We start from the raw sequence: 22786 nt of genomic DNA, 5'->3' as shown, positions 1-22786 counted from the left end.
TGTCAGACTTTATTTTTTGGGGCTCCAAAATCACTGCAAATGGTGACTGCAGCCATGAAATTAAAAGACGCTTACTCCTTGGAAGGGAGGTTATGGCCAACCTAGATAGCATATTTAAAAGCAGAGACATTACTTTGCCAACAAAAGTCCGTCTAGTCAAGGCTATGGTTTTTCCAGTGGTCACGTATGGATGTGAGAGTTGGACGGTGAAGAAAGCTGAGTGCCGCAGAATTGATGCTTTTGAACTGTGGTGTTGGAGAAGACTCTTGAGAGTCCCTTGGACTGCAAGGAGATCCAATCAATCCATCCTAAAGGAGATCAATCCTGGGTGTTCATTGGAAGGACTGATGTTGAAGCTGAAACTCCAATACTTTGGCCACCTCAAGTGAAGAGTTGACTCATTGGAAAAGACCCTAATGCTGGATAGGATTGGGGGCAGGAGGAGAAGGGGACGACAGAGGATGAGATGGTTGGATGGCATCACTGACTCAATGGACATAGGTTTGGGTAGACTCCGGGAGTTGGTGATGGACAGAGAGGCCTGGTGTGCTGCAGTTCATGGGGTCGCAAAGGGTCGGATGCGATTGAGCAACTGAACTGAACTGAACTGAAGGTGAGGGTAATGGATTTCTTCTCTATATAGGGAGCTAGGGCATCCCTTTAATCAGTTTTAGAAGACTAAGCAGCTAGCAACTGAAATACAGAAAAGGTATGCAAGGATGGAGGTCATTATCAGTTTGGTTTTAAGAAAGATTTCAAAAAGAATTGGAAAAAAAAAGTTTAAGACTGGAATTAGGGTACAGGGGTGGGGGCGGGGGGGACTCTGCCTGATTGAACTTAAGCTTTAGTGAAAAAAAAAAGCCAAATTGTGTGTATGTGAATACGGCTCTAAAATTTCACTTGGTGAGACTATTTAATATTTTGCTTTGTTAAGACTTAGTTTCATAGTCTCTTTCAAAGCAGTGGGCATATGGCTAGAATCTGCATCTCAAGTAAATCCTAATTTGGGTCTCTAGTTGGACTAGAAAAAACTAACTGTTCTTTTCCTCCTGGAAGCAGGAGATCCTACTTGCAGGAAAAGTATCTGTAGAAAAAAAGTGACTCCGAGTGCTGCTGCTGCTGCTGCTAAGTCGCTTCAGTGGTGTCCGACTCTGTGAGACCCCATAGACAGCAGCCCACCAGGCTCCGCCGTCCCTGGGATTCTCCAGGCAAGAATACTGGAGTGGGTTGCCATTTCCTTCTCCAGTGCATGAAAGGGACAAGTGAAAGAGAAGTCGCTCAGTCGTGTCCGACTCTTAGCGACCCCATGGACTGCAGCCTACCAGGCTTCTCCGTCCATGGGAGTTTCCAGGCAAGAGTACTGGAGTGGTGACTCAGAGTAGCAAACCTTGAAATCTGAACTTTTACAAAGTGATACTATAATAGTGTTATAAAGTTTTTAATTTTATGGTTTAATGGGAGGAAGGAAAAGAGAAGATATATGCTAAATGTCTAGATTTTTAGCAAAGTACTCATACTTTAAATCTTCTCATACTTAACTGGTAATCTCGGAATATGAGAAGATTTGTTAGTTAAAAGTGACAGAGAAAAAGCATTAATGGAAAGGAAACTGGTTAAACATTTTCCCTTAAATAGCATCTTTAAAAAAACAAAAAACTTTGTGATAACAATCCAGAACTACAGGCACAAATATTCAACATTCAATAGGGTTTAATGTGGTATTTAAAAGTTTTATCAATGGACTACCTGCATCAGAATCACTGGGAGGATTTACTAAAATGTAAATTCCTGGGGCCAACCCAAACTTAAAACTTGGGGGGGTGAGAACTCCAGAATCCACATTTCAACTGATACTCTCAGACAGGTCTTCTAAGAACATTAAGCTATGAGAACCACAGCACCAAAGTTTCTTGTGGATAGAATAGACACGATATATCCATTTTTTGCGACCTCAGTACCTAGCATCCTGTCTGGCCTAGGGCAGATGTTCAGTAAATGTTTACTTATGCAACTTGTAAAGAGGAGATGGTCTTTCCCCTCTTAATCATAGCTTACATGCCTGCATGCTAAATCACTTCATCTGTGTCTGACTCTTTGGACGCTATGGACTATAGCCCACCAGGCTCCTCTGTCCATGGAATTCTCCAGGCAAGAATACTGGAGTAGGTTGCCATCGCCTCCTCCAGGGGAATCTTCCTGACCCAGGGACTGAACCTGCGGCTCTTATGTCTCTTGCATTGGCAGGTGGGTTCTTTATCATGAGCGCCACTTATGAAGCCCTAATTATAGCTTAAATCCAGGCATTTATCCAACAAAAGTATTCATCTATGTCCTATAATTACCAGGGGAAAACAAGTAGAGAAGAAAAGTGTGAAATGCAAAGGACATGGACTGGCCAACGGGAAGAAGATTATGAATGTATTTGATGTGCAGATTTAATGTGTGATATAAAAGTATAAGCTCAATTAATGTTCTATAAAGGTGTCAGCTCAATTAATTAAAGCATGAAACTTTTCTGCTCAGAGGCACCATTTAAGAAATAGCAATGGATCAACATAGTCCCAGCATTTCAATTGCAAAAAAACATGTAAAATATTTGCATCTTATGATGAGTAGGATAATTTTCAATATAAAATCAGCACATTTAAGACAGCAATGGAAAGGTCCTAGAATGAATGTGCCAAAGTAGAGGATTGGAGTGGGTTTGGATAGGATATACAAAAGGGCCATTAAAACTATTCAATTAGCAGGTTGTGAGACAGCTGGGCTGGATAGAGTTGGTGGTTGGGTTGGCGGTGTTGAGAATGGAAAGTTAGACCAGTATCCAAAGATGTACCAGAAGTAGGTCTGATTGACTGAAGGATGGAAATGAGAAATGATTGCACATGGTCTCTAAAATCCTGCATGATCAGAAAAATCTGACCCTAGTAAATTTATCCTCCAATCTACAAAAGAAAATGTTTGTCTATTTTAGTTCTTTTCTGATTACAACTTAAAGTCTTTACTATTCATTTACCTATTAATCAATTTTAAAGTAAATTTACAGTGTATTTCTTAGGTTAAGGAATTGAAGTAACAGGTTAAAATGAACAAAGCATGCTCTGATAGTGCCAGCATCTACCTTTTTTTGTAATTATATATTACAAATTATTTAAAAATAAGAATCAAGTCCTATTCATTCAATAAGTTTCTAATGAAAGGGTCATATACCTAAATTAATTTTTAAAACAATATAAATTTTCTTTCTTTTTTTTAAGAGTGTCTATAACTAAGATGTTTGCCACTTGAAACTATTTCTCTTAAAAGTAGTGTTATGTTAATCATGTGCATGTGTACCTTTTAGATTAGTTTTCTAGGCTAGCCCACAAAATCATGCCAGGGTCACTCTGAACCCAAAAGTCCCCAGAGGTAAGGGGTCTTTCTGAGACTTGAGATGTGAAACCCAAAGTCACTCAAGCTGAAAGGATCCCTCAGACAGTGGGTCTTCCTGTAGATATGTGTTAGGGGTGGTGCACCCAATCTACCAGAGCGGTAGATCCAGAGGTACTCTTTGTTGTGGGAAAAGTTTTTGATCTGGGGAAAAGTTATCTTGCAAATTCAGAATCGGGAAGTTTCAGAGCCTAATCTCTTGAAAAGGTTCTACAGGGTAGAAATCATGGAATATGAGTGTTGGTGTTTTCATGTCTTCATCATTCAGAATATCTGTGAACAAAAAACCTGAGGTTTTGTTGATATCTCAAACAAAGCAAGTCTAAGATAGAGGGTGGGGGGAAGCTGTCACACAATGGTTTGTGTAAAATTTACTGAAAGAGCTATTTGATATATTGTTAATATTGTTAACCTTTCAATTAACTCCACTAAAACTTAGAGAAATAAAGCTAGTGCTTTTTCCATTATAAAAGTAATTTTAGGAGACATGGTTACTCTCATATGCTACTGTTGAAGTGTAAATTTTAAAAATATCTTAACTGTGGTAAGATACACTTAACATAAAATTTACTATCTTAACTATTTTTAAGTGTAAGTTTTAATAATGTTAAGTACATTTACACTGTTGCATAACCAACCTCAAGAACATTTTATCTTGCAAAAATAAAACTCTATACCCATTAAGGGGCTTCCTGGGTAGCTCAAATGGTAAAGAATCTGTCTGCAATGTAGGAGACCTTGTTCGATCCCTGGGTCAGGAAGATCCCCTGGAGAAGGGCATGGCAACTTACTCTAGTATTCTTGCCTGGAGAATCCCATGGACAAAGGAGCCTGGTGGGCTACAGTCCATGGGATCACAAAGAGTTGGACACGACTGAGCAACTAAAACACACACTCATACCCATCAAACAACAACTCTTCATTCCCCCCAGCCCCAGCCCCTGGAATCCACCATTCTACTGTCTAGCTCTATGAATTCGATTAATTTAGGTAACTCACATAGGACTTCCCAGGTGGGGCCAGTTGTAAAGAATCTGCCTGCCGACGCAGGAGAAACAAGGCACACAGTTTCAATCCCTGGATTGGGAAGATCCTCTGGAGTAGGAAATGGCAACCTGTTCCAGTATTCTTGCATGGAAAATTCTGTGGACAGAGGAGACTGGCCATGGAGTCTCAAAGAGTTTATTCTACTGTCTAGCTCTATGAATTTGACTAATTTAACTAACTCATATAAGTGGGTTCATATAGTACTTATCCTTTTGAGACTAGCTTATTTCAGTTAGCATAACATCCTTAAGATTCACTGTTGTGACGTATCAGAATTTCCTTATTTTAGAGGCTGAATAATATACCATTTTATGTATATACCGCATTTTGTTTATCCATTCATCTGTCACTGGGTACTGGGGGTGCTTCCTCCTTTTGCCTATTGTGAATGATGCTGCTATGAGCATGAGTAAGGAGAGTGAAAGTTCATACAAAATTTCTTGGAGGAAATTTAGTCACGTCAATAGAGTTACTACAAACTCGCGACTGATGAGCTAAATAAGGATTATAAAAGAGAGGATGATAAAATTATGGTTAAGTGAGGGGTTAAACTTTTAAGTTTGTTGTATAGAAAACAAATGAAAAATTTGTATATTAGGGCAGAATTTTGAAGGGTTTAGAGTTAGATTGGAATAATACTGTTAAGGTGGGTAAATCCATATAAACTCAAGATTTTCTAGAGAAATACATTTTCCAGCTCTGCACTAAGGTGGCCTAGCAGTGTTATCATCTTGGCTACACTAAGACAACATGAAATGATACAATTTGTAACTTGAGCGTGTGCCCGGATTTTGGTGTTTAATTCCAGCACCCATTTAGTTCAGTTCAGTTCAGTCACTTAGTCGTGTCCGACTCTTTGTGACCCCATGAACCGCAGCACGCCAGGCCTCCCTGTCCATCACCAACTCCACCCAAACCCATGTCCATTGAGTCGGTGATGCCATTCAACCATCTCATCCTCTGTCATCCCCTTCTCCTTCTGCCCTCAATCTTTCCCAGCATCAGGGTCTTTTCAAATGAGTCAGCTCTTCGCATCAGGTGGCCAAAGGATTGGAGTTTCAGCTTCAACATCAGTCCTTCCAATGAACACCCAGGACTGATCTTTAGGATGGACTGGTTGGATCTCCTTGCAGTCCAAGGGACTCTCAAGAGTCTTCAACACCACAGTTCAAAAGCATCAGTTTTTCAGCGCTCAGCTTTCTTTATAGTCCAACTAGTACCCATTACAAGTAGCTAATTCTATGTCCTACAACAGGGAGGAAAACTAACATAGGCTTAATATATCTTAATGTTTTCAGAAAGGAAGGATGCTTTTTAATCATCACTGCAATGTTGGAAGCGTAATGGAGCCAACTTAAAGCTAGTCTTGGTTAACTTACTCCAATTTGAACTTTAAAAAAGAAAAAAAGATAATTATGGCTAATTGAAAACAGTTGCATCTATGAAAATCTATGAGTCTGTAATGGTACTTAAAAAAGAAAGATCTATATATATTGTGTAAAAGGAAATTGTGATCTAAATATTGCAAATTAAATGGAATATGCTTAATTTTTAAAATGTATTTAAATATATTTAGTTGAATTTATATAAACGTATCTAAATATAGTTTAATAAGTAGGAAAATGTTGACATTTGCGGATATCCTATTTTTTTCTATTAAACATCACAATTAATAAATTATATATAAATCTTTGTGATTCTAAGATACTTTTTTTCTTTTTGGGTTTTAATGTGTCTGAAATTGTGCTTCTACAGTGGATGGCCTTTTCAGTTGCTGTTGGTGAAGAGCTGTATGTTCATACTTGATCAGAGCTGTTTATAACATTTTCACTTCAGTTGAGTGATGTGCATTGCTGGTATTTCACAGGTTGAATTTAACCACCATTTGAAATGCCTTTTAAAAAGTTTCTACTGTAATTTTTGCACCGGAATGAGGTATTGTGTACACAGAGAGACAGTGAAACAGAGCAGTGGAATGTGCCTTTGACATTAGTGAAGGCTTCATATCCGGAGGAATGTCAACATATTTTTCATATTTTCTTTCAATGCAACAACCAAATACTTTATGGAAACTGAGAAAGAGAGATACCCACAAGCAGATCAAGTTATATTATACTGACTGAGGGATCAAACCTGTATCTCTTATCTGCATTGGCAGATGGGTTCTTTATCATTAGCGCCACCTGGGAAGCCCAAGATACACACAAAAAGATTCATAGATTCTTATTACTCAACAAGAAATACAAGTGAGGGCAGGAAAACTTGCCAAATCACTTGTAATAGTTTTGGAGCAATGAGAGGATAGTTTAACTGATTCCTAAGTCACGCAAGGATTTAGGATTTTTTAAGGCATGTGTCATAGTTCAATTAGTTTTTTCCTTCTTATATTAAAGGAAAGTATACAAAGGTATATAAAATAATGGAGCAGCTGACTGTAGCATCTTATGCTTAATAAAGCATGGTATGTATTTTTTCTCTATTTGATTAAGAAGAGAAAGAAAATGTCATAGAACTATGAGATAGCCACATAGTAATGGGGGAAAAGGAGTAACTCTACAAGGAGGGAAGAATGAGGAAAGAGAGTCCAAGAGAGGGTTGAAAGATGGTGGATTAGCCACATATTCCAAAGAGGCAAGGAGCAGTACAATCTCCATTTCTGTCTCCATAGAAATGAACCTTTAAAGGACTTATTACTTCAAAGACCTAATAAGGCTTATCTAGTTCCCCAATAGTGCTAAAGACTAGGACTTAATACTGAATAGGGGACATGATAACTTGTTTAGATGATGCTGATCAAGCTAACCAAAAAAGATAGTTGACACTTGAATGACACGAGTTTGACCTCATGGGTCCACTTATACTCAGATGTTTTTTCAATGGTAAATACTACAGCATTACAGCATCCACAATTAGTTGAATCGAAGGATGTGGAATCAAAGATACAAAGGAACCCCGGATACAGAGAGCCATCTGTAAGTTACACACAGATTTTCAAATACACAGAGGGTCAGTGCCCCTAACCCCACATTATTCAAGGGTCAGTTGTACACCATTTCAGGAAAAGAGATCATCTTGCAGGAAGCTAAAATCCATGTGAAAGTGTAGACATGAAAATTCCCCTTGATATGAGTAAAACCTAACTACATAAAGGTACTTATCTTACCCAAGAAGACATACAGTTGACAAATAATCATATGAAAAGATACTCAAGATCCATGTCATTAGGGAAATGCATATTAAAACATCAATGAGATATGCCACATACCTGTTAGAATGGCTAAAAATCCAAAACACTGATAGCTCCAAATTCTGGCAAAGATGCAGAACAGGAATTCTCATTCATTGGTAGTGGAAACTCAAGTGGTTCAGTTACTTTGGAAGAAAATTGTAGGTTTCTTACAAATTAAACATGCTCCTATCATATGATCCAGCAATTATGCTCCTTGGTACTTATCCAAATGAATTGAAAATGTGTGTCCATACAAAAATCTGAACAGGTGTTATAGGAGCTTTATTTATAACTGCCAAAACTTGGAAGCAACGAAAATGTCCTTCAGTAGGTGAATGGATAAATAAACTGCGGTACATCTATACAGTGGAATATTAATCAGTGTTAAAAACAAATGAGCTATCAAGCTATAAAGGAAGGAACCTTAAATGCATATTATTAAGTGAAAGAAGCCAGTCTGAAAATACTCTATCTTTGTAATTTGTACTACATGACTTTCTGGAAAAGGTAAAACTATGGAAACAAAAAAAGAATCAGTAGTTGCCAGAGGTTAGGTGAGAGGGAGAGGGAGAAATGAATAAGCAGATCATAGAGGATTTGGAGGGAAGTAAAACTACTCTGTACATTATAATGGTGGATATGTGTCATTATAAATTTGTCCAAACCCACAGAATGTCTAACATCAAGAGTAAACCCTAAAGAAAAACTATGGACTTTCGGGTGAAAAAGATGTATCAATGTAGATTCAACAGCTGTAACAAATTTACCACTCTTGGGGGGATGTTGATAGTGCAGGAGGGTGTGTTGGGGGGGGACAGGAAATATATGGAAATTATTTGTACTTTCCACTCAGTTTTGCTGTGCACTTCAGTTCAGTTCAGTCGCTCAGTTGTGTCTGACTCTTTGCGACCCCATGAATTGCAGCGCGCCAGGACTCTCTGTCCATCACCAACTCCCGGAGTCTACCCAAACCCATGTCCATCGAGTCGGTGATGCCATCCAGCCATCTCATCCTCTGTCGTCCCCTTCTCCTCCTGCCCCCAATCCTTCCCAGCATTAGGGTCTTTTCCAATGAGTCAACTCTTCACATGAGGTGGCCAAAGTATTGGAGTTTCAGCTTCAACATCAGTCCTTCCAATGAACACTCAGGACTGATCTCCTTTAGGATTGACTGGTTGGATCTCCCTGCAGTCCAAGGGACTCTCAAGAGTCTTCTCCAACACCACAGTTCAAAAGCATCAATTTTGCGGCACTCAGCTTTCTTCATTGTCCAACTCTCACATCTATACATGACCACTGGAAAAACCATGGCCTTGACTAGACGGACTTTTGTTGGCAAAGTAATGTCTCTGCTTTTAAATATACTATCTAGGTTGACTGTGCACTTAAAACTGCTCTAAAAAAAGAAATTCTAATGAGACTTCCCTGATGGTCCAGTGGCTAAGACTCTGTGCTCTCAATACAGGAGGCCTGGATTTGATTCCTGGTCAAAGGATTAGATTCCACTAGCTGTAACTGAGAGTCTGCCCGCTGAAACTAAAGACCCTAATGCTGCAATGAAGATCAAAGGTCCCGAGTGCCGCAACAGAGACCTGGTGCAGCCAAATAAATAACTAAAAATAAATATTTTAAATAAATAAATAAAAGGCAATCTATTTTAAAAAGGATGGGAAGATATTCTGATGACACGATTTAGGTTTGAATCATCTCGGAAGATACAAGTTAACTAAACTGACAACTCAGGCCTGGTCTGAAGCAGTCTTTTTTCCTTTTGTTTTCTTTACTTTTGGCTCTCAGAAAATTATCAGAAAAGTATAAAATCTGGGAAAGTATAGAAATTTGTATTATTGCAACCTTAGGAAGGTATAGAAACAAATATAGAGATTGATTTTTTTCAATAAATTCAATTAATGGTGCTATTTTAAAATATTAAGTATAACTTTTAAATACTATCACTGCTGTTTAAGGCATGTGAAATAGCCTAAATAATCCTTCATATTATATTACATTTGTGATTAAAATTTAAATTGTTGGAGAGATTTTAGTTGTTTAGAATCAATTTTAAATGCCTAAAAAAACTGATTTTCCAAGTTTTATTTATTAGGTATATAAGCTTAGAGCATTAATTATGTTACAGGAGTGGAGAATGTTCCTGTCCATCCTTAAACATTCATGAGACTTTAAGAATCCCCAAAATAGTTTGTACACATCAAAAGCCCTAAAAATGCGAATACTTCTGAAAAAAATAATCAACTTTGAGAAATTTATTTTAAGGAAATAATTAAAATATGGACAAAGGTATAGCTATAAGAAGGACTTCCCTGTAGCTCAAAGGGTAAAAATCAGAGAAGGCAATGGCACCCCACTCCAGTACTCTTGCCTGGAAAATCCCATGGATGGAGGAGCCTGGTAGGCTACAGTCCATGGGGTTGCTAAGAGTCAGACACAACTGAGTGACTTCACTTTCACTTTTCCCTTTCATGCACTGGAGAAGGAAATGGCAACCTACTCCAGTATTCTTGCCTGGAGAATCCCAGGGACGGCGGAACCTGGTGGGCTGCCGTCTATGGGGTCGCACAGAGTTGGACACAACTGAAGCGACTTAGCAGTAGCAGCAGCAGCAATGCAGAAGACCCAGGTTCTATCTCTGGGTTGGGAAGATCTTCTGGAGAAGGGAATGGCAATCCACACCAGTATTCTTGCCTGGAGAATCCCATGGACAGAGGAGCCCAGTGGGCTACAGTCCATGGGGTCACAAAGAGTTGGCCACAACTGAGTGTTATGTGCCAGATAGCTATAAGAATATTAATTTTAGTATTGTCAAGTGTAGCAAAAGCGGAAACAACTTAAATGGTCAAAAATGAGGCATTTGATATTGATAAACAGTCGAAAGTTTGCAACTCATCCTACGGGAGGCTATGTAGAATTAGTCACTGCCCACTGTTGATGGGACTGCAAAATGGTGCAGCACCTATGCAGGGCAACTTGGTAGTGTCTGTCAAAATTACAAATGCAGTTTAACTCAGAAATCCCACTCCTAGGAATTTACCTTAGCAATACACCTGTACTTGTTGGAAGTAACATATGTTTAAGTTTATTCTTTGCCTTTCTCTTTGTATTTATAAAAGATGAGAAACAGCCTTCTATAGAGGACATTGGTTAAATAAACTATGGTTCATCCACACATTTGTATATTTTGTGGCTGTAGGAAAAAATGAGGATGTTTTTGTGGTACTGATAATGGAGAAGCTCTAGAAATATATTAAGTAAAAAAGAAAAAGGTAAGATGCAGAGCTAAGATGCAGAGCAAGGTAAACAGTGTGTTCCCTTTTGTATAAAAAAGCAGGGGAAATAAGAATGTATATTTGCATTTTTTTATTTGCATAAGAAAATACTGGAAGGCTACATAAGGAACTAATAAAAAGAGTTAGCTATGAAGAAAGGTGGGTAGGATGAGAATAAGACTTCTTGGTGTTTACTTTTAATATTGTTTTGATTTTTCAATGATATGAATATATCTCTTCTTCAAAAATTAGGTTAAAAATAGGAGAACTGTAAAATAAATTATGATGTGTCTATATGACAGAATATTATATAGTGATTAAAAGTGATGTTGTAGGTGTATTTATACGTAGAGAAATGTTCAAAATACATAATGGGTAAGAAAAGCAGGTTGTAAAAAGGTAATGTATGATCCTATAATTTGAAGAAGTATATTTCCTTCTTTAGTATAACTTCTTAAAAGTAGAACTCAGTAAAGTGTCCTTTTTAAAAGTTTACTTGTTTAAGTCCTAAGCCCCAGTAATCTTAGAATATTACTGTACTTGAAGGGTTTTAAAGATGTAAATTTAAGTTTAACAAAGGTTCTTAAAATAGTCCCTAACCCAATATGACCTGTGTCCTTATAAGAAGAGGAAATCTGGACACAGATATGTACAAAAGGAAGACATGAAGACACAGAAAAAAAATGGTCATCTACAAGCCAAGAAGAGAGGCCTCAGAAGAAACCACTCCTGCCTACACCTTGAACTTGGACTGCTATAGCCTCCAGCACTGTGAGAAAATAAATTTCTGTTGTTTAAGCTATCCAGTCTGTGGTAGCTTGTTATGGCAGCCCTAGCAAATGAATACATGATGGATCCACCTTGTCAAAATTTTCAGGAGCTTGTACCACCAGTGCTGCATGAGAATGCCTGTTTCATACCTTCTACTAGTTAATCAGTCAGCCAAAATATAGTATCCTGTTCTAATTAGTGTTTTCCTCTTGTTAAAACGTTGTAGGACTCTTCTGAATTTGGATGTCATTACACTGCCATGATCAGTGAACCAACTGATTACTCTTCAATGAATAAGGCTGAGCTGGTGAGCAAGGTGAACAAGGTGTATTGTGCCCCGCTGAAGGAGGAATCAGTTATCATGCCACCCACACCTTCACGGTCACCGTCGCACCCCCATGTGTGACAGTCCTAGCTAGGGCTGCTCCCCACCATTTCTCCTCTTTGCACCCCTCCAAGCCTCACTGTAACTACTGTTTTCCCACTTTTAACACCAATTCTCCCGGAAACCGGTGCTTCTCTGGTGGCGCCGTTGGTAAAGAATCCGCCTGCTCCGTGTAGGAGACACAAGAGCTGTGGCTTCGATCCCTGGGTCAGGAAGATTTCCTGGAGAAGGAAATGGCAACCCAATCTAGTATTCTTGCCTAGAAAATCCCATGGACAGAGGAGCCTGGTGGGCTATAGTCCATGGGCTCACAAAGAGTTGGTTATGACTGACCATGCTCGCATACACGCTTCCGGAAACCACACCTGGGCAAGTATGTGGAAGAGGCAAGTATTTCAATCCCAGAAATAATCAGAAAAATCTCCATACTGAGCACATCTAATGGGCTGAGCACCACAAACAAACAAACGAAAAACCCAAAACCCAGTCTTAAAACTCAGGGACACTTTGGACTCACAAGTGATTTGCATTGTATTGCAACATTCTTATATCTGAAGCACCTAGCGACTAAACTAGGATGCTTTACAAGGGCGAACCTGCTGGCTAATTAAATTAGAACAAGGTTAATTCATGGAGAATGCCATGAAATGTGAAGAAGGAAGCTAGGAACCAACAGGAAATAGGCTTCTCTGACTGTTAGCAGCAGGGGAATGGAAGTGCATTTGAAACGGAATACATCCCAGAGGCTGAGAGTAACTTCACCCAGCAGGTGTGTAAAGCTGGGCAGACCAAGGAGGGTAGTTATGAGCAGGCAGCCTAGAAGGTAGTTCTAAAGATGCATCTACTTATCTTATAAGATCTCTGCGGCGACCCTCCTTGGGCACATGAAAACCTTACTTCTGGTTTATTTCTCTACTTCCTGCCCCATGTTACATTCTTAGAAACTGAAAAGTGCTCTGAAGACAAGTGCTCAACAACTCAGAGAACTCAAATCTTACACAATCGTCAGTGCCCGTAACACAGTACATATTGCTGCAGAAACTTTCATACAATAAAATTAAAAAATATCATTGTGTTACTTACCTGGTTCACTTTGTATAACAGATTTTGGTGGTAGGAAGTCTTTTGATTTTCACCATGAGTTATTTCAAACCGTTTGTCATGGTAAATTCACTTCCTCTTCCTTTTCTTGCATAAACTCATCTAAGGTGCTACAGTGTGGTTACTCCACATTCTACTATACCAGAAATATAACTATAATACTTCATCGATGTGCACACCAAAGCTTAATTTTTCAATGCTATTTTCCACAGACCACTCTCAGCCTAATATTCTACAGCATAAATAGGTTTGGTGATACCTAAGTTAAACGGAGGCTCCTTCCCCCTTTCCTCTCAGTCTAAAGCCTGTCTAACAAGCCTTGCTAGTTTGGAACTCCAGAAATTGATAAGCATCTGCGTAAGTGCAGCCTGATCACTCCAACAGTTGTGTTTTATTATAGGAAAACATTCCTCATTCCTTCCTCCCAGTCTCCACTCCTCCTTATGCTGACTTCATGCCGCTTGAACCTAACATCTCCAAATTTCCTGAGATCTCTGGGGTCGATATTATCTTTATATCTTATAATAAGTCCTGATGTTTGATTCCATCATATCTTTCTTGCCTGGGTAAGTTAATATGTTCCCTCAAGCAAATAAGAGACATCCTATTACACTTCCTTTATCAACGTCAGTATGGTCTAAGGGAAAAAGGATTCTGAACCGGGAGATAGAAGACTTCAATTCCAGCACCAACTCTTTTTATAACTGGTTATGTGACCTTGGAAAAGCAATTTAAGTCCTCTGTACTTCTAGCATGTAGTTTCCCAACTGTAATAAATATTATAAATCCATTCTGTCCTCATCATTTTTATCATCAAAGAACATTTATCAAATGCCTCCTTGGCGACGGCACCTTGCAGGGAGAGGCAGGCAGTCAGAGTCCCTGTTAGTTAGGGATCTAAAGCAGAGAGTTTGAGCCTCATATGAGCATTTGATCACAAATTTTACTGCTCTTTGGGGAAATAAGAGGAAAATACATAGTAAAAAAATTTTTTTTAAAGCTAAATGTATTTAATATTTTAAAAAATCTGTCCTTTAAAGATTAAATCTAATATATTTTTGGTGTAAAAATGTCATCTCTTTATGAAAAATGTCATTTGTTCTATGAAATTATGGTCATACTAAATGTTACTTTCTAAAACTGCCCTCACCAAAATAAATTTTTACTTACAAAAAAAATTTTACCTCTGAAAGATTTTCCTAAGGAGGGAATTTCAAGTCCGAGGTCTGGTTGGGCCACATGTCCCTTGAGAAAGTGTTTTCATCCCACCTCTAGAAAGTCATCTTTCACTTCAAGACTCTGTGGTGTGTAGTTTTAGCACATTCTAAGTTGGTAATCTCTGGGCAAGCGAGGACTTAGTGTCTGTGCCACCTTTTAGTGTCTGTTTAGTGCGGGGTAAGTCCTTTAGCCCCTCTTCCCCTCAGGTTCCTCATCTATAAAATGGGCTTGAGAGAGGTCAGCTTTTATCTGAATGGGTGACAAAGACTCTTTTCTTAACCTAACTCTAGTCAGCTGCTCTAAACTCTCAAGGCCCTGACCTCAGGCTCTGTCCTTGAGACATTGGTCCAGTTTTAGCAAGAATCCTGCTGGGTCAGTTTAGTGGAAAATCTGGCAACCTTGATATCTGATCAAATTCCTCATCCCCCACCCTCAATATCTTATCATCCTGGCTTGCCTTTAGCAAGAATCCTGTTGAGTCAGTCCAGCAACAATCCCATTCAGTTCAGTTCAGTTTAATCACTCAGTCATGTCCAACTCTTTGCAACCTATGGACTGCAGCATGCAGGCTTCCCTGTCCATCATCAACTTCTGGAACTTGCTCAAACTCATGTCCATGGAGTCGGTGATGCCATCCAACCATCTCATCCTCTATCATCCCCTGCTCCTCCTGCCTTCAATCTTTCCCAGCATTAGGGTCTTTTCCAAAGAGTCAATTCTTCGAATCAGGTGGCCAAAGTATTGGAGTTCCAGCTTCAGCATCAGTCCTTCCAATGAATATTCAGGACTGATTTCCTTTAGGATTGACTGGTTTTATCTCCTTGCAGTCCAAGGGACTCTCAAGAGTCTTCTCCAACACCACAGTTCAAAAGCATCGGTTCTTTGGCACTCAGCTTTCTTTATAGTCCAACTCTCACATCCATACATGACTACTGGGAAAACCATAGGTTTGACTAGAAGGACCTTTGTTGGCAAAGAAATGTCTCTGCTTCTTAATATGCTGTCTAGGTTTGTCATAGCTTTTCTTCCAAGGAGCAAGCATCTTTTAATTTCATGTCTGCAGTCACCATCTGCACTGATTTTTGAGCCCCCCAAAATAAAGTCTGTTACTGTTTCCATTGTTTCCCCATCTATTTTCTATGAAGTGATGGGACCAGATGCCACGATCTTAGTTTTCTGAATGTTGAGTTTTAAGCCAGCTTTTAAACTCTCCTTTTTCACTTTCATCAAGAGGCTCTTCAGTTCTTCTTCGCTTTCTGCCATAAGAGTGGTGTCATCTGCATATTTGAGGTTATTGATATTTCTCCCGGCAATCTTGATTCCAGCATGTGCTTCATCCAGCCCAGCATTTCACATGATGTACTCTCCATATAAGTTAATAAGCAGGGTGACAATATACAGCCTTGATGTACTCCTTTTCCTATTTGGAACCAGTCTGTTGTTCCATGTCTGGTTCTAACTGTTGCTTGCATAACTGTTGATCTGCATACAGATTTCTCAGGAGGCATGTAAGATGGTCTGGTATTTCCATCTCTTGAAGAATTTTCCACAGTTTGTTGTGATCCACACAGTCAAAAGCTTTGGCATAGTCAATAAAGCAGAAGTAGATGTTTTTCTGGAACTCTCTTGCTTTTTTGATGATCCAGTGGGTGTTGGCAATTTGATCTCTGGTTTCTCTGCCTTTTGTAAATCCAGCTTGAACATCTGGAAGTTCATAGTTTACGTACTGTTGAAGCCTGGCTTGGAGAATTTTGAGCATTATTTTGCAGGCGTGTGAGATGAGTGCAGTTGTGCAGTAGTTTGAACATTCTTTGGCATTGCCCTTCTTTGGGATTGGAATAAAAACTGACTTTTTCCAGTCCTGGGGCCACTGCTGAGTTTTCCAAATTTGCTGGCATATTGAGTGCAGCACTTTCACAGCATTATCTTTTAGGATTTGAAATAGCTCAACTGGAATTCCATCTTAGTAATTTTCCATACACTGATCCCCATCTTGCTCTTTGGCTATAAATCTCCACTTGTCCTTGCTGTGTTAGGAAGTGAGCCAGATCTCCCCTCCAACACACCCTATTGTGGTAGTCCCTTGAATAGTCTTTCTTTTAACAGGTATCATGAATAACTTTTTCTTTAACATGGGATTCCTGAGAATGGCATGTGTATTTGCATAGCTCTTGGGGCTCCATTCCCTGGGCACTAGCTGTACACAACTTCATCCCTTTCACTCTCCCTTGATAAAGCACACCTGGATGCCAACTGTGTTAATTCCATTTTAACAATGGTTCTCAGACAGGAGTGGGCATCAGAGTAATCTTTGCAACCTCATGGACTGCAGCCCACCAGGCTCCTCTATCCATGGAATTCTCCACACAAGAATACTGGAGTGGGTTGTTATTTTCTTTCCAGGAAATCTTCCTGACCAAGGGATCGGACCCAGGTCTCCTGCATTACAGGCAGATTCTTCACCATCTGAGCTACAGGGAAGTCCAGAGTAACCTCTAGTGCTGGTTTATCATAGGCTGCCAGGACCCACACTAGAGTTCTGATTCAGTAGGTCTGAGGAAGGACTTGAAAATTTGCATTTCTATTAAAGTCCCAAGTGATGCTGCTGCTCTTGCTGGTAGTCCTGGAACCTCACTGTGAAAACCATTGTAAGCTAAGAACTTTGAATTTAGTAATCAAAGTAGAATTTAGTGATCAATCCAACAGTCAATCATTCACAAACTGTACTCTTACTATTTGTAACAAATTATTTACTATACTTTGGCTTATCTGCTGAATTAGTGACCCCTCAAGGGCCTTCCAGCTAAACAATTCTTTGATGTTTAAGTGAGGTGAGACGAGACAGTGGGTCTTAATTTTGTTGAAGCCTGACTCCCTCTGCAATCTTTCAATTCTTTCCATTACCCCGTCCACCCCACCTACCTAAAGACTCAACACTCAGTGTCATACGGACCAAGGATGGTGGATGGTGTCTTGGTTTCCTGCATAAACATGGAGTGTCCTGTCAGCTGTAAGAGGGGTCTTCTGTTTTCCTCAGGGATCTTTCCAAGAGCATCACATCTACATTCTGGCTCTCCTGAGGCTGGAGGGAGGTCATTCCAGCCCGAGTAAGTGCTGCAACAATGTCCAACATAGGCACCAGGTTTCCCAGGTGATGCTAGTGGTAAAGAATCTGCCTGCAATGCAGGAGCCAATGTGGGTTCAATCTTTGGCTCAGAAAGATCCCCTGGAGGAGGAAATGGCAACCCAGTCCTGTATTCTTGCCTGGAGAATCCCATGGACAGAGGAGCCTGGTGGGCTGCAAAAAGTTGGACACGACTGAAATGACTTAGCATGCAGGCAAAATGGGCACTGCGGTGATATATTGCTCTTTGATAAAGCCTACAGGGCATCTTAAGTTGACATTCAAAAGGAACTGAAGAAAATTTCAATTTATATATATATAAAATTTCAATTATATTATATATATTTCAATTATATACACACAAACATCTAACAGTGACATATTGCCTGTGAAATATTTTAATCAATTGTTCTTCAGAGGGTGATTGTCTAAAAGAAAGAAGAAATATTTCTCTGGGAACTTTGGAAGTCTACTGGCTTTATGGTCTGCCAGAAGCCAGGAAAGACAGCTTAGCAGAATAGGCAGTGAGAAGTATACTGGGCAGCTGCTCCTTCACTCTAGGTCCAGTTTCTCTTAGAAGGAGGCTCTTGTAGGTACATTCACACAGTGGAATGCTTTATTCCCTCAGGCTTTTTCACAAGCCACCACCACCAGATCTTTCTTATGAAAATTGATTCTAAAAACAATCAACTCATGGTAAGTCATTTTTAATTGGAAAAAAAAAAACCTAACATGTATGAGGGTTCTTTGTGTGGCAGAAATTATTATAAGGACTTTCCTGGTATTATTTTATTTTACAACAGTCCTATATATACTATTATCATCATGCTATAAACAAAGAAACTGAGGTACCAAGAATTAATTAATTTGGACAAGATCACATCACTTAGTACAAGGTAAAGGTGGGATTCAAACCAACTCTGGCCCTTGGGTCGAATTTTGTGCTGCTTTTTTTTTTTAAACAGAGAACAACAAACTTACAGATTAATTAAATACATGATTCAATATTTTATTGAACCACTTAACAATCAGAAACTGTCCTGGACTGAATTATGCCCAATCTTCCCGCTCTCCACTGCCAATATCTCTAAGTCCTAATCCACAGTAGTCCAGAATGTGACCTTTAGAAAGAGAGTCATTTCAGGGACTTCCCTGATGGTCCAGAGGTTTAGACTCCAAGCTCCCAATGCAGGGGGTCAAGATTTAATCCCTAATTAGGGAACTAGATCCCACAGGCTGCAACTAAGAGTTCACATGCTGCAACTAAAGACCCAGCACAGCCAAATAAATAAATAAAAATAAATAGTGTTGTTGAAGATGTAATTAGTTAAGATGAGGTGATATTGGGTGGGCCCCTAACCCAATATGACTGGTGTTCTTATAAGAAGATGGCCATTTACAGACCTTAATAGACATTTCTCCAAAGAAGACATGCAGATGGCTAGTAGGCACATGAAAAGATGCTCAACATCACTAATTATTAGAGAAATGCAAATCAAAGCTACAGTGAGGAACCACCTCATACTAGTCAGAATAGCCATCTTCAAAAAGTTAACAAATAACAAATGTTGGAGACAGTGTGGAGAAAAGGGGAACCCTCTGATACTGCTGGTAGGAATGTAAGTTGGTACAGCCACTATGGAAAACATTATGGAGGATCCTCAGAAAATTAAAAATAGAATTACCACATGATCCAGCAAGCCACTCCTGGCGGTATACCCAGACTAAACTGTAATTCAAAGATACACACATCTCTGTTCATAGCAGCATTGTTCACAATAGCCAAATCATGGAAATGACCTAAAAATCCATTGACAGATGAATGGATAAAGAAGATATAGTACATGTACATAATGGAATACTACTCAGCCATATAAAAGGACAAGATAATTCCATTTGCAGCAACGTGGATGCAGCTAGAGATTATCACACTAAGTAGAGTAAGTCATAAAGAGAAAGACAAATACCACGTGGTATCACTTACATATGGAAGCTAAAATATGGCACAAATGAATTTATCTACAAAACAGAAACAGACTCAGACACAGAGAACAGACTTGTGGTTGCCAAGGCGGGAGGAACGAAAGATTGGCAGTTCGGGGTTGGTAAAGCAAGCTACTACATTTAGAATGGATAAGCAACACGATCCTACTGTATAGCACAAAGAACTACATTCAATATTCTGTGATAAACCATAATGGAAAAGAATATTAAAAAACAATGTTTATATGTGTATAATGAGTCACTTTGCTGTACAGCAGAGATTGGCACAACATTGTAAATCAACTATACTTCAATTTAAAAAATAAAGAAAAAGATGACTATTTGAAGATAGATACACACAGAGATAACACCATGTGACTACAAAGGTAGCTGTTGGAGTTAGGCAGCTACAAGCCAGGAAACACCAAAGATTGCCAACTAAATATCAGAAGCTAGGAAGAAAGGAGTCCCCCCACGTTTCAGAAGGAATGTGGTTCTGCCAACCAACACCTTGATTGCAGACGTCTAACCTCCAGAACTGTGGAGACGATACACTTTTGTTATTTTAAGCTCCCACTTTGTGGCATTTTGCTATGGCAGCCCAAGGAAACTAACATAGGGCTGATGCCTGCATTCTGCCTTTCCCTCCCTTGTCCCTCCTAACTACCAACGACAGCAGTGTCACAGAACAGCAGTAGGTCCACTGGTAGGACAAGGAGGAAAACCTGAGTTGTTCATTCATTCAGAACTTGGCTGGATTCCTGGCACATTGTAGGTGATTAATAAATCTTTGTGGATTGAATGAACTTTTCCAGCATTTACTAAGGGACTACTCTTTGCCAGGATTATCTAAAAATGTGACAATAAATCTTAAAAATCGAGAGTAGACAGTTAATAACATTCCACCTTTCAAATTGACAGACAGCTTGATGAATATTCGTCACCAAAATGTCTTTCAGAATCCCTATCACACATGTAAACATGACTGTATTGATTTGCTTTCTGGGCTTTCCTATTCTATTAATCTATTTTCAAGTAATGCTCCAGCTCTTTTCCAATTCCTTGCCCCGCTCTGGTGGAGGTGCTAAAGAATGGAGGAAGGTGTGAAAAGCAGATGGCAGGAGGGAGAACCACACCCCAAAGCTGATCATGAGAGACTGTGCGCCGCTGTCAAACTGTAGAACAAGCACTCTGAGCACGTTTCAGACGTTAGTATCTAGCGAAGGCTTATCAAGGTACTTTAAAAAGTTTGCCCAAAGAGAAAGAATGAAACGAGTATTCTGAGAGTAAATTTGTTGAACATATGGAGTGAAACAGCAAAGAAAATTATGTCATACAGTCTCATCTTTATAAAACAATGACAAAAAATTCCTGTGTATGTATGTGTGTACAGGAACTGTTTATGTACATTTATGTATATTTGAGTTCGTGTGAGCGTAGAGAAAAAGGTAAAAGTATTCTGTTTTAGTTTGCTATGGTTGCTATAACAAATTGACACAAACTTGGTGTCTGAAAACAACAGAAAGTAGTTAAATTCACACAAATGGAAAGTAGAATGGTGGTTTCCAGTTGGGGAGAAAGGGGGAGTTATTACTGAATGGGTATAGACCTTCAGTTTTTCAGAATGAAAAGAGGTCTGGGGATTAGCTGCACAATAATGTGCATGTACTTAAGAACTAAATGTATACTTTAAAATAGTTAAAATGATAAATTTTATGTTCTGTATGTCTTACCACAATTTTTTAAAAAGCTTGACACATTTCAGGTAAGTATTATTTTTAACCCTATTTTGGAGGAAATGAGGCACTGAAACTTGCCCAAGATTACAATCATAGTAAGTGGCAAAGTGAAAGTGAAATGAAAGGATTAGTCACTCAGTCGTGTCTGACTCTTTGAGACCGCATGGACTGTAGCCTGCCAGGCTTCTCTGTTCACAGAATTTTCCAGGCAAGAATACTGGAATGGATAGCCATTCCCTTCTCCAGGGGATCTTCCTGACCCTGGCATCGAACCCGGGTCTCCTGCATTGCCAGCGGATTCTTTACCATCTGAGCCACCAGGAAAACCCAGTAAATGGCGAAGCTGGGATTCAAATCCAGGACAATCAACGCTAAAGATCTTCCTCGTAATCACTATGATATATAAAAGATAAAATAGTCTCTAATTATTGAAAAAAAAAGAAAACAAAAAGAAAAAGACACCCCCCAGAAAAAACAACACCCACAAAGTGATTCTCTTATAGTTCTGAAAGCCAGAAGTCTGCCATTAGCTGTTCCGGGCCAGAATTAAGGTACTGGGAGGACTGCACTCCCTCTGGAATCTCTAGGAGAGAATCTATTCCTTGCCTCTTCCAGATCCTGGTGGTTGCTGGTGTTCCCCAACTTGTGGCTACATTGCTCCAACCTCTGCTTCTGTGGTCATACAGCCATCTTCTCTTCTGTATGTGCCAAATCCCCTTCTGCTTCTCTCTTATAAAATCATTGTGATTGTATTTAGGGCACTCCTGGATAATCCAGGATAATCTTCTATTTCAATATTCTTAACTTCATCACATCTGCAAATGTCCTTTTTCCATGTAAGTTGACACTGGTTTCAGAATGAGAATCTGCTATCTTTTGGGGGCCATTCTTCAGCCCACCACAGATACAGGGGAAGGAGCAGCATGGTCTCCAGTCTCCAAGATGAGCCCCAATGATCCTTTCCTCTTGATATGTGTGCCTTTCTGTAATCTCTTCCCACACTGAATGAGGGCGGTCTCTGTGTTCAACATCTGGTGGAGAAGTGACAGTGTGTGACTTCCAGGCTGAGTCACAAAGGGTGTTGTATAGTTTCTGCTTTGCTCTTTTGGATAGATTGCTCTGAGGGAGACAAACCATCATGTGAGGACACCCAGGCAGTGCTGTGGAAAGGCCCATCTGCAGACGAACTGAGGTCTCCCATCGACAACAGACACTGTGTTGCCAACCATGTGAGTGTGCCACCTTGGAAGTAGATCCTGGAGCCCCAGACAAGTCTCGAATAATGAGAGCATTCTCAGAACTGCCCAAATACCCAGCCAAGATTTCCTGACCCACAAAAACATGTGATGTTTTTTGTTTTTAATGTTTATTGTTTTGATCATTAAATTGTGGGATAATTTGTAGCATAGATAGTGATATGGGAGAAGGAGAAACCAAGCCAAACAAACAAACAAACAAAACCATCCTGAAAAAAAT

General features: G+C 39.5%; 1 long non-coding RNA gene across 1 annotated transcript; it reads right to left on the bottom strand.

Moving 5' to 3' along the window:
* Positions 1-3237: 3237 nt before the first annotated feature.
* On the bottom strand, positions 3238-9122 carry LOC145541424 (uncharacterized). Its single transcript, XR_014079001.1, has 2 exons — positions 8555-9122; positions 3238-4260 (listed from the first exon to the last, which is right to left on the bottom strand). It is a non-coding gene; the product is annotated as an uncharacterized LOC145541424 (long non-coding RNA).
* Positions 9123-22786: the final 13664 nt, after the last annotated feature.

This window comes from Giraffa tippelskirchi, chromosome 3 (genome assembly GCF_054371585.1).
Source record: "Giraffa tippelskirchi isolate mGirTip1 chromosome 3, T2T-mGirTip1v1.2.pri, whole genome shotgun sequence".
NCBI lineage: Eukaryota > Metazoa > Chordata > Mammalia > Artiodactyla > Giraffidae > Giraffa > Giraffa tippelskirchi.
The sequence above is the reverse complement of the archived record's forward strand: the minus strand, read 5'-3'. Positions and strand labels throughout refer to the sequence as shown.